Below are 10,974 nucleotides of genomic sequence, written 5' to 3' on the forward strand. Positions count from 1 at the left end.
AAAAAAAGAAAAGAAAAATCAATTGAAAAAGAAACATACATTGAATAATCTGGTCACACACATATAGTGATCTGGAGCGCATTTTGAGGGCAGTGGGTAGTAGGCTTTAAGGTCTCTGTTACCCATAGCATTCTAGGTCAGCACAGAAAGACCTTGCAAAGCTGGACTCTGGAACCAGGACTGGAGCCGGGTGTGCTGGCCCATGCCTGTCATCCCAGCACTTGGGAGGCTGAGGCAGGAGGACTGCCATGAGTTCAAGGCCAATCTGGGCTACAGAGTGAGTTTAAGGCCAGCCTGAACTATATAGTGAGATCCTGTCTGTGAAACAAAAACTGAACTGGGGCCAGGTCATTGGCCCTTTTGCTAAGAGACATTTTTTGTTTTGTTTTGGCTTTGTAATTTTGATTTTTTTAATTATATTTTATTTTTTATAGCAGTTTTAGGTTTGTAGCACATTGAACAGAAGATAGCATCCCCATATCCCCCATCCTTATATATGCACAGCCTTCTTTAATGTCCCTACCTCCCCAAGAGTGGCACCTTTGTTATACTCAACCTATAGGTACAGCACTGTCTCTCCAAATCCACAGATTTTGTCAGGTTCCATTACTGATGTGGCACATGCTATGGGCTGACAGATGTGTAATAACACGCACCCACCATTAGTAGTATCATAGATATGGAATAGTCTCACTGCTTAAAGTAATTCTTAGTTCCACCTGCTCATCCCTCCCTGCCCACACCCTTGACTAACACAGATCATTTCACTGTCTTCATCGTTTCACCTTCAAACCAGTAAATTTCTACCTTAAAAACAAGAAAAAGAAGTGCAAACTAAATCCAAAGGAAGTAGAAAAAAGGAAGCAAAGCCTATAACAGAAATAAATGAGATAGAGGATAGAGAAAGCAATAGAGAAAAATCAGTGAAAGCAACAACTAGTTGTTTGAAAAGATCAACACAATAAGAAATCTTTAAGCTAGCCTGAGCAAAGAGGAGGAGGAGAAGATAACTCAATCACTAGAAGAGGAAATGAAAGGGGGCTGGGAACGGTGGCCCATTCCTGTAATACTAACAGTCAGAAGGCTGAGGCAGGAGGATTACTGCGAGTTGGAAGCCAGCCTGGGCTACAAAGTGAGTTCAAGGCCAGCCTGAACTACATAGTGAAACTCTGTCTCAAAAAAGGAAAGAAAAGAAATGAAAGGGAATTCTACAAGCCAATTTTACAGAAATTCAAAGCATTATAAAAGGACACTGTGAACAATTGAATGCCAATAAATTAAATTACTTAGTGTAGACAAAATTCCTAATCTGACTCAACAAGAAATAAAAAAACTGACCATGGCTGTAACAAACAAGAAGAACAAGTTTGTAACCAAAAACTTCCTACGAAGAAAAGCCCAGGCTCAGATAGCCTCACTGCTAAACTCTACCAAATGGCTGAAGAAGAATTAACAGTCCTTAACCAACTGCTCCAAAAAAAAAAAAAAAAAAAAAAAAAAACAGAAGAGGAGGGAACACTTCCGAACTCGTTCCACAAGACCAGTATTACCCCAATACCAAAACTAAGCAAAGACCTTAAGAGAAAATTACAGACTAATATCTTTTCTGAATATAAATGCAAAAATCCCCAATAAAATTCTAACAAACAAAACTCCAGAAACAAAAAGGAATTCTATACCATGACCAAGTGAGGTTTACCCAGGAATGGAAGTTTGGTTCCACATACAAAAATCGACCAATGTCATACACAATATTAACCAAGGATAAAAATCACATGGTCATCTCAAGAGGCACAGAGAAAGCATCTGATAAAGTCCATTCCCTTTCATGATAAAGACATGTCCTTAAACTTGATTTTAAAAAAAACACACACACACAGTTAACATCACTTGTGAATAAAATCTGTGCTTTCCCCTAAGGTCAGGGACAAGTCCAGGTGGTTCCACTCACCACTCTTATTCAATGTAGTGTTGGAAGTTCTAGGCTAGACAAGAAAGGAAAAAAAGGGAAGTCATCCAGATGGGAAAGGAAGCAAAAATGCCTCTATTTGCAAATGGCTTGCTTTTGTGTACAGAAAATTCTGAGCAATCCACAAGAAAGCCTTACAACAACTTCAGCAGTTTCACATTACAAGATCTGTTTAGAAAATTTTTACAATTTTCCTCTGCTACTTTTATTTATTTATTTGTTTATTTATTTGTACCAGGAATTGAACTCAGGACCTTGCACTTGCCAGGCAGGAGCTGTACTGCTGGGTTATCTCCCTGGCTCTTACCTGCTACTTTGAGGACAATACACTCAGATACATCCAAATAACATCTAACACTTTTGAGCACTTTGTTCATAGCAAGCATTAGCCATGTGCTTTTTTGTGTATTGATGAACACGGTCCTATCAAGTAGTATTATGTAGGGAGCAGCTGAAGCTGGGATACCTCAGTCCTAGGAAAATATCCTGCCTGAGACCATTCCAGTCATTAGTCACTAGGCAACCCTGTGTCTCCCAACAGCAACCTTGTCAAAAGTATAAATAAACACCTCTACTGATGTTGTTCAGGTCTTCTCCTCCCATCAGGAGAGAAGGACCTCCACCTGACCTCAGCTTTTCTCTTGTCTTATTTTCTTCATCCCCTCGTCATTTCTCCCCAGGACCACTGAGAGCTGTGCAGGTCTCAACAGTATTATGGCCATTTCACAACGGGGAAAACTGAGAAAAATGATTCTTAAGTAATTTGGTCAAAGCTACATAGTAAGAAATTAGCAAAGCCAAGGTTATATGCTTTCTTTTCTCAGAAGATAGCTGAATGAATTTATTTGAAGAAGATAAGGTACATAAGACCACTAGACTTGGAATTAGAATTATGTCTTTCCTCTGGCTCTTCCGCTGCAAGCCATGTGACCATGAATGAACATTTGACCTTCTCTGATCCTCTTTTCCTCATCTTTACAAAGAGGAGTTAGACTAAATGACAGCTAAGCCTCCTACCACTCCTAATTCTTTACACCAGACTTGCGCTCTGCCTGATTTCAGGATTACAAATTCTCTCCCTTTCCCAACCGTCTGGGAAAGACAAGAGCCGAGAGAGGACAGTGCTTCCTTGTCGTGACAAGAAATAGGAGAAACTGCAGCAGGACAGCAGGTCACTTGCACAAGTTGCTGCTTCAGCCAGTGACGGGCTGAGGTGAGAAGTACGGTTATAATTAGAGCAGCAGCCTGTGCTGACCACTCCGCTGGCCTCCCGGAGCACAGCTGGACTTGCCCAAGGCACACTGGGACTCAGACTAGGCTCTGGCCTGGAAATGATCCTTCTTCAAGGGGTTTTTCTTCTCTCTTCTAGGGAAGAAAACCCACTGGTCTGAAACCCCACTCCACATCCAGCTTCCTTTGCTAAATGCCACTGCAGGAAAGAGTGAGTGAGGATACATACAGGGAAAGGGAAAAGTCGTGGTAAGCTGAGCCTGGTCACATTGCCCCTTGTGATATAGTTTTATTTTTAACTTGGAAACACTCGTCCTATTTCTGTTGAAGTTTCTCCCCTTGCTTTTCCTTCCCCCCAGAACTCCGGGCTCTGCTGCAGCGGATGCCCCAGCAGCCACCTCCCTGTGATCTGCTCGCTCACCGTCAAGGGACCCAGTTGAGGCAGATGCTGACTCAGCCTGTGCCTTCAAGGTAAGCTCTCTGCACGTGAGCAGGTGCAGCGTGGGGACATTCTGACAAAGAGCAGGAGGACCGGGGCGTCCGCTTGCTGTGCGGCACCTTTGTGCCCCGAGAAAGGGGTTTGTTCTGCAAATTTGTTCTAAGGGCGGGGGGCGGCAGAGCGGAGAGCAAGACCCAGCCGTTTTAAGTATAAAGTCAGGACAGCTCAGAATCTATGCTTTCTCACAGCTTATGTGCTTCCTGCTACCACAGCAGTTGTATCTTTAAAGTTACACAGTGGTGGCGTGGGAGGGGCTGTGGGGGAGAGGGAGCAGACGGTGAAGAAACATGTAGAAGACCCAAAACCTAGAATACCTGTTTTCTAAAGTTCACATGCTGTGCTCTTTTCTCCGATCAACAATTGCTGTGTTAATTGCAAGTCATTCTGCTGCGGCTTAAATTCCATCTACCCGGTTACACGTCTGGCTAATGTAACACAATTGTGTCTCCTGCATGTACTATTTAAACCCTGCCTGCAGTTTAAAACCTGTTTTTCTCTAACAATATTCCATATATGTGGCTGTCTCCTTCCTGGTACTCTCAAATGTAAAATGCATCCATAAAATATAACTGAAAAAAAGTATTTTATTAACTGGAAACCATCTACAGGTTTACGAACCCAAACCAAACATTGTTTCCAACGTGCTCGTCCAGGCGGACAAAAGTAAAATGGCTAATGATACTTAATGTACTAAAAGCTATAAAATGTAGAAAAAGTGCTTCTACCTTCTGAAATAACTGCAGGGTTGCATGCACAAAAAATTGGCAGTGGTAGGGAGCACTGTTCATTTGCTTGTTTCTCTGGTTCAAAGTTCAGCTAAGGACATGTAGGGAATGGCCAGTGCAGCAGAAGGGATTCTGTATCTCTGAACTTTGAGTGCTCAGGTTAAAGCTACCAATGCCAAGTAAAAGACCTAAGGCAAGGTTCCTTTTTGCTGGCCTCAATAACCTCCAGACATACTCCATAATGCTGCCTGGGGTGTCTGTGATATAACTATGCCCGTTTGCTAGGCACAGGCATATTTACCGTATATAATTGCCCAATGCTATTAATTTTGCCAATGTTTCTGTGGCACCAAGGCTCTGAAATGCGTGCTGGGTGCCATCCGGGGGAGACAAGGGTGCTAGCTGAAGCTGACTCACAGCTGCCCTAAGTAATCCAGCTAATGAAGCACTTCCTTGGCCAATGCCACAGTGACTTAAAATACTCACACCAGTATAGCACCAGAGAGGAGAATTAACTAGCTAAGTAAATAACTGAAAAGTCTAAAGATGGATTTCTAGCACAGGTGGAGAACTGATGATTGTGAAGCAGAGTAGATCTGACAGAGACGGTTATGTTTTTAGGACGTGGTGAAGTTACCGGAAGCTTGATATCTTGGAGCCCAGTATGGAAATTATCATTAGCCAGGCGGTTGTATAAGAATCTGATAATAAAAAATCTGTAATCACCCCATTGAAAGGTGTTATTTTAATGCTTCACTTTGTATATTTTCTTCCTCTAGAATTGAATAACTCCATAGCAGGGAAACATGCTAACACTGTAATTATTATGTGATAATTATGTATAAAAATATAATTAATGTAATAAAGTGATTAATCAATTAGCTGGTTAACAGTTCAGGAATACCTTTGGTTTTTTTTTGTTTTTTTTTTTTTGTTGTTTGGTTTTTCTCCGGTACCAGGAACCGAACTCACGACTTTGTGCTTGCCAGGCAGGCACTTTGCCGCTGAGCTAAATCCCCAGCCCCCAGGAATACCTTTGACCTTTAACTTTACCTTGCCCCCTTCACTGAAGTTGAGGCTCAGAAATAAATCGTTATTGAGAGAGCCAGCCCACATGAGGAGGCCGAATAGTTGGTCACTGATATCATGTGAGGGGTGTCAAGAGGGCCCTTTGCCTAAAAATATCTCCCTGACATCAACCGTGTTTGCCACTAACTTTAAAATTATAGTAAAGAATTTTAAAACTAGTATCTGTTAATCCCATTCTCTTTGTCTTGAGTCAGTGACTCAAATACACCTGCTATCTGTGCTATCATGACCTTGTTGGCCTGTGACAGCTGGTCACCACATTCCCCTCGTTCTTTTGTGCTATGTCCTCCTCTGCCCTTGGTACCATCTAAACCGCCAGCACGCCCTTGGCCACCACCGTGCAGGTAGCTCTGTGCGGGGCTGTGGTTTCTACCAACTCAGTAAAACATCACAGTGCAGTAGGGAAAAAGATCAGGAGGATTTCTGGTTGTCTGCCTCCTCTAGATTGGTGACAGTAGCCTCTAAGTGTTTCAAAGATCAAGGTTTTATTTTTACCACCTAGCACAAGCCCTTGCTTTAGTGATAATGGAAATTAAAACAGAGGCAATCAGTGCCAATTGACAAGTGAAGCCATGACTGGAAAGTAAGAGGTCAGGAGAAGGGCTTCAGCTTGAGGAGCTGAAGAGGGCAGAATTCAGACAAAGACCAGTCTGGCCCAATAACAAAAAAAGGACCAGTTTTAAGAGGTGCGGTGCCCTAAAACCATAACGTTAAGTGAAATAAATCAAACACAGAAGCTTAAATATCACATGGCTTCTCTTACATGAGAAACGCAAAATATAAATAGCAAAATAAAGGATAGATTATAAGAGGCCGGGAGATAGATCTTCATATGGGGAGGGGATCAAGAGGTGAAGGGAAGGAGCAGGGAAGGTGTTGAAAAGAGTCACAATGTGTCGTATATATGTAGTAATTCCCCGCAGGGAGCATAAGCATGTACTGGAAACAGGTACTACTGAAAAATAAAAACTGGAAAAAATAAAGGATGCTGTGGCAGGCTGAGGCCTGGTTGAGCATTATTTTAGTTCTGGTTTTATAGTTTTGGAAAAATCCTTATAGCTTGAGGGGTTATTTTTTTGTCATTGTTGTTTTTATTTTTTAATATTTTTTTGAGGGAAAGAGTTTATTTAGTTCACAGTGTGTAGAGGTTTCAATCCATGACGATCAGAGAAACTTGTCTAATAACCAACTGTAGAAAGGATCCCTGAAAATATAGCCTTTGGAGGGGCAGTTTGTCTCTCAAATGATTGTTCTTTCTTCAAAGAGGGCTCAGTTCCTCCCGCTGTGAGGTAATTGCTCCCACTAGGGGAGGTGGCTTCATCATGCAGTGGTCTTGTTTTTGTTTTCTTTTTTCTTTCTTTCTTTTTTTGAAACAGCCTCTTGCTGTGTAGTTCAGGCTGGCCTTGAACTTGTGAAGGTTCCCCTGCCTCAGCCTCCTGAGTGCTGGGATTACAGGTGTAGGTAAATAGGTTGCCTGTCTTAGGAAAGAAGCTGCCCTCACGTTGTCATCTCTGTGACATCTGAAAAGTCCCAGGCCTTCTGATGACAATGCTCCCCCTACAAAAAATGTCCCAGGCCCCAGCACACTATCTGAATTCCTGAATACTGAAGGAATGCTTTGTGGTGACTAAGGGAGCCCAAAGGGGTGGAAATTAAGGGGATTTACATTCTTGAAAGGAGAAGCGTTCTTTTGCCAAGTAGGTGTGAAGATTATTAAACTGGCAGTGGTATATAAGATCCATTAGAGTGACTGGGGGACTGAAAATGGAAGGCCAGCCAAGGGCTACAGGAGCCACGAAATGGGCAGCAATGGAGCCTATCTGAGGGAGGTGACTGTAAGAATGGCCTTCCACAGAGAGGAAGGACTCACAACTGAGTGACTTTTGTATACTACCCACTTTCCTTATTCTACTCACCTGATGCTCACACAAGCGTGGGGGTTATCATGAGCCCTGCTTTATGGATGAGTAGGTTAGATTTAGGGAGATTAATAACTTGTCACAAAGTATGCAGCTAATTCATGAATGTCATTGATTTACTTTATAATGGGGGTGTCAGAGAAGCCTATTTGTGTAAGATGTAAGCTGAAGTTGAAATGGCAAGAAAAAAAGCTTACAGTGCAAATAAGGAACAAGGGGAGAATTTTCCTGGCAGAGATACCAAGGACAGAGGTGCCCGGCTGGAGTAAGTGACCAGGCAAAGGAAGTACACAGGGACAAGTGGAAGATAAAGGGCACCAACAGGGGACAGCTCTTTCAGGACTTGTGGCCCATGATAAGGACTTCACAGTTTATTTCTTGTGGTAGGAATCACTGGAGATTTTAAGCAGGGGAGTAAAGACGTAATTGTATACATAGGTAAAATCACTCTTGGCTTGCAAACATGGGTTATAGGTGCAAGCTGGGGGAAGAAGCTGATTATAAAGCCATCATGCTATTCCAGATGAGAGATCACGGTGTTTGGACAAGGCTGCAGTGGCAGAGATGGAAAAAGATGACTAGAATTGCACGCTACCTTTATGGGTCTTTTTGTCAGGCCCTTCCCACCTAACTGGCAATAGTTTCCTTGTGTCCAGGGGACACAATACCAAACTGCTTGTAGTTCAGTTGTTCCCAAACGTGAGCTTCCATAGGGTCCTCTGGATTTAATAGATCTGAGTCCAAGGGGCTGGGGATTTAGCTCAGCGTCAAAGCTCCTGCCTGGCAAGCGCAAGGTCGTGAGTTCGGTTCCCGGTACCGGAGAAAAACCAAAACCAACCAACCAAACAAACAAAAAACACCTGAGTATAAGAATAGATCTGAGTCCAGGTCTGCAGGAGAGCAACAGATCTACTTCTCTGCAGTTCCCAAGTTTTGCTGATGCTGTTGGTCTGGGGAACATGCTTTAAGAACCACTCTTCTGCTGCCTTGCCTTCGCTTGTCAATTTATTGCTTTGTGAGTGATCCACACAGCACCTCAACCTGCATCAAATCTAGCTGCTGTCCTCCTGCCTGATTCCAAATGGCCCTCCATTTCTTTAGAGAAATATCCAGTCCTTATTTAAAGCCACACACCTGGTTCTCCTGCCAACTCATATTCCACTTAAACTACATCTAATACAGTCAGTAAAACTGAGTCTGTACAGATCTTTGGACTATTTACTTCTAAATTACATTATTTGGATTTCTATCTCCTCTAAACAGGGACACTTTAAAATTCATAGTTTAGGGACAGCATGTTGACCACATACTTGACTGAAGTTCATTAGTAAGAGTATTGAACGTATTGACTTTTCAGGAAGGAAGCAAGAATTTATAAAGGTGAACACAAGGTCATGGAAATTAAACAGGAAAATGGCACTTGGATAGCCATGCCCTGTTTCAGGTTTGGATTTCTCTGAATTTTTCTGCAGTGAAGAGTTTCTATGGTCTGTGTGACTGATTTGGCATTTCCTTTATATCTCAGGATCCATATTGTAGTCCAGATTTTTAACCTTAAAATCTTTCCTTTCACATTTGTAGTCACTGAAATGCAAAGCCATCAGACCTTGTTGCTTCTCTTTTTCCCTCTATCCAGAGAGGACACAATATGAGATGTGATCCAGAGGAGTAAAAAAAAAAAAAAAAATCTACATAGAGATGAAGGTATTTCTTAAATGGAGAAAAACTGGCACCTTTCCATCTGGGTAGATTGCACATATGGACACTATTCTGTGTCCCACCTCTAGCCGTAGGTTTGCATTCTTTCCAAATTATGAGGATGGATCACCTATGTATCTATGGGTCTCTGAGACACACAGTGTGGTGTGTAACAAAGGGTACAGAGTTTGTGCCTCAGGATCCTTGTTTGTGAACTGGAAATAGTAATAACTATATGTCTTAGTTATTTTTCTCTCATTGTTAAGACAAAATACCTGACACCCAAAATTAAAAGGGGAAAGGTTTATTTAGCTCACAGTTTGTAGAGGTTTCAGTCCATAATTGGCTGGGTCCAACACAGGGTGGTACATGGCAGAAGGGGCAACAGTCCATGGCTGCAGAAGACAGCAAAAGAAACAAGAGAGAGACAAGACTCTGTCCCTTATATTGTGGGTAGGCTACACGCCCTACAGCGGGTATAGCACTCACACCCTTAATTCCAGCATTGGACCCTGAATCAACACTCTAGATTCAACCACCTCTGAAAAGCCTGCCCCCACGAAGGCATGAGGCTTTGTGGGACATCCAGACACAAATCATAACCCCATATGACATGGCTATTGTGAAGATTGAAAGAGATGTTGTTGCATAAATGTGCATGATAGGCACCAAAATCTTATTTCTGTTCCTTCATAACATCCAAAGCACAGATAACCCTTTCAGTGTAAGAAAGTTAGATGAACCCCCACGAATCCTTCCCCAGGAAGAATTCAGATCCTGCACACTGGCAGCAAGAAGATTTATGGGACAGGTCATCTTGTGTCACAAGGCAGCTAATGATATACCTAGTGTGATTCATCTGAGGCAACACTGATCGGCTGCACTTAAAGTGATCAATCAACTGTCCAGTTCTGCCTGGGATTGAGGAGTGTCCTGGGACGTGGGACTTTGAGTGCTAAACTAGGAAAGTCCTAAGTCTTAGGCAAACCAGGACGATTGGTCACCCTACTCATCCAGCACTAATTAGACTATCAAGAATCCTGGGTTGATCCTTGTCTCATGGAGACCAGTTTTTTCCAAGCTATACAACAAAAAGGGCTAGATGTGATTTTGGGCTGTTAGGCTAGTATTTCCCCTTCTTCTTCCTCCTACTGCCAAACTTTTCCAGAGTGGCCCCTGCTCACCATGCCTTTCTGCTTAGCACATGTACTTTCTCAGAGTCGCTTATCTGGAGCTGCAGAACCTGACAGGTTTTTAAATAGCAGAAAGAGAAAGAGAGAAGGGGGAGTGGATTGAGATCTTTTCTCTTAAAGAGATATTTTTAAGTAACTTCACAGAGACAGAAAGCAATGAGGTCAAACCACAAATATTCCCAGCTTCAACAACACTTTCTCAGCTAAATGCTGAAGGGTAAAGAGGGATTGGTTCTAGGGATTGGTTCACTAAATGCTGAAGGGTAAAGAGGGATTGGTTCTAGGTGGGCATGGTGGAGCATGACTGTAATCCCAGCACTCTGGGAGGCTGGGGCAGGAGACCTGTCTTCAAATAAAAAATAAAAAAGGGCGGGGGATTTAGGTCAGTATAAAGGCTCTTGGCTTCAGTTACCAGTACTCAGTACTGCAAAGGAGGTGGGGGATTGGCCTTAGACTATTATGGTGTCCCTCCAGCCAGACACATCCTAGCTGCCAGGACAGAATTCTCACTATAAACATGAAGCCCACTGAAGTAGCCAAACCATTCTTTTCTTTTCCTGGAACTGAGCTCAACGCCATAATGGATGAATGGCTTCTCTGACTAGAAAGCAGGTGGTCACAAGCCTGCCAACACTGAGGTATGTACTTAATA

At 42.7% G+C, this 10,974-nt stretch overlaps 1 protein-coding gene across 2 annotated transcripts in view; it reads left to right on the plus strand.

Annotated features, from left to right (window-relative positions):
- The first annotated feature begins 3,207 nt into the window (after window positions 1-3,207).
- The window catches only part of Fbxo40 (F-box protein 40), a 17,475-nt gene continuing 9,708 nt past the window's right edge, over window positions 3,208-10,974 (plus strand). The window contains exons 1-2 of one of the 2 annotated variants that reach the window (XM_005386489.1): window positions 3,208-3,448; window positions 3,530-3,670. The gene's annotated coding sequence lies outside the window, so the exon portion shown is untranslated. The remainder of the gene's footprint in view (window positions 3,449-3,529; window positions 3,671-10,974) is intronic. The other variant, XM_005386488.1, reaches the window with a different exon arrangement.

Source organism: Chinchilla lanigera, unplaced genomic scaffold (genome assembly GCF_000276665.1).
Source record: "Chinchilla lanigera isolate Chin_1 unplaced genomic scaffold, ChiLan1.0 scaffold00026, whole genome shotgun sequence".
Lineage (NCBI taxonomy): Eukaryota > Metazoa > Chordata > Mammalia > Rodentia > Chinchillidae > Chinchilla > Chinchilla lanigera.